The following is a 1,951-nucleotide window of genomic DNA, read 5'->3' on the forward strand; positions in this document are numbered from 1 at the left end:
AGCGTAGGTGTTCTGCAAAGCGGTCCCCAAGCCTCCGCTTGGTTTCCCCGATGTAGAGGAGGCCACAACGGGTACAGCGGATGCAGTATACCACATTGGCAGATGTGCAGGTGAACATCTGCTTGATGTGGAAAGTCTTCTTGGCGCCTGGGATGGGGGTGAGGGAGGAGGTGTGGGGGCAGGTGTAGCACTTCCTGTGGTTGCAGGGAAAAGTGCCGGGTGTGGTGGGGCTGGAGGGGAGTGTGGAGCGGACAAGGGAGTCACGGAGAGAGTGGTCCCTCCGGAAAGCAGATAAGGGTGGGGAGGGAAAGATGTCTTTGGTGGTGGGGTCGGATTGAAGATGGCGGAAGTGTCGGAGGATGATGCGTTGGATCCGGAGGTTGGTGGGGTGGTACGTGAGGACGAGGGGGATTCTGTTTTGGTTGTTATTGCGGGGAAGGGGTGTGAGGGATGAGTTGCGGGAAATGCGGGAGACACGGTGGAGGGCGTTCTCGACCACTGAGGGGGGGAAGTTACAGTCCTTGAAATTAATGAAAGGAGAATTTGCTCTCTGTCTTAAAAAAAAAGCCTTATCAGTGTTTTTTTCAATAGGAATATATAGGAGAATAGGAGGGATATTATTAAATTGGAAAGGATACAGAAATGATTTACAAGGATGTTACCAAGACTGGAAGGTTCAATTTATAAGGAGAGGCTGGACAGGCTGGGACTTTTTTTCCCAGAGCATAGGAGCCTGAGGGGTGACTTTACAGAGGTTTATAAAATCATGAGGGGCATTGACAAGGTGAGTAGCAAAAGTCTTTTCCTCAGGGTAGGGGAGTTCAAAACTGGAGGGCATAATTTTGAGGTGAGAGGGGAAAGGTTTAAAAGGGACCTGAAGGGCAACTTTTTGGCTCAGAGGGTGGTTGGTATGTGGAATGAATGGCAGAGGAAGTGGTAGATGCAAGTACAGTTATAACATTTAAAAGACATTTGGACAGGCACAGAATGGGAAAGGTTTAGAGGGATATGGGCCAAACGCAGGCAAATGGGTCCAATTTAGTTTGGGAAACCTGGTCGGCATGTACATGTTGGACCAAAGGGTCTGTTTCTGTGCTGCATTACTCTATGCTCCGATTTTGTGCTTCTTCTGATCAGGAAATAAAGCATCTGACGCTGGCACATTCTACAGCAGCTGCAATTGATGGTGGCAGACTGGCTCAAGGTAAATAAAGATGACAATTAAATGCAAAATTTAAAGATTTCTGTGGGTGGAAGTTCATGGGGCAATAGCACTATTACTGGAAAAAAGGGAGCTTTGCCAGTCAGACAGGATCACTTGAACCTTGCTGGAACCGATTTACTGATGAACTGAATAACTCAGGTGCTTTATCCTAATGGGATGGGGATTGGGGCTATTAGAGGTCTTGGGAGGGTGATATGCAGGCTTATAAAAGCAAAGGGATATGGCGGCAGAGTGTATAAGCATTAAAAAATGGTAGCAAATAGGGTTGGGGCACAGGGAAACTGGTAAAAAAGCCCAAATTAATGGCTTTTTACCTAAATGTATGTATTATTTGAAAGAAAATAAATGAATTAATGGTAGATGCTAATGGGTATGATTGTACAGCCATTATGGAGATATAGTTATAAGGATATCGAAGTCGGGAACTAAATATTCAGGGTATGTGACTTTTTGAAAGGATAGTCAGGAAAGGAAGTGTGGTGAGTTAGCATTGTCGGTATGAGATGAAGTAAGTACAATAGCAAGAAATGATCTTGGATCAGATAATGTAAAATCCACATGAATAGAGATAGGAAATAACAAAGGAAGAAGACACTGGTGGAAATAGTCTGTAGGCCTGTTAACACTACCTGATCTGCAGGACAGAGAATAAATAATGAGATAATGAGGAGGACACTTTGAAAAGGCAGCACACTAATCACTGGTGACATTAAGCTTTGTGCAAAT

The sequence above is a fragment of the Rhincodon typus genome, chromosome 8 (genome assembly GCF_021869965.1).
Source record: "Rhincodon typus isolate 14 chromosome 8, sRhiTyp1.1, whole genome shotgun sequence".
Classification (NCBI taxonomy): Eukaryota; Metazoa; Chordata; class Chondrichthyes; order Orectolobiformes; family Rhincodontidae; genus Rhincodon; species Rhincodon typus.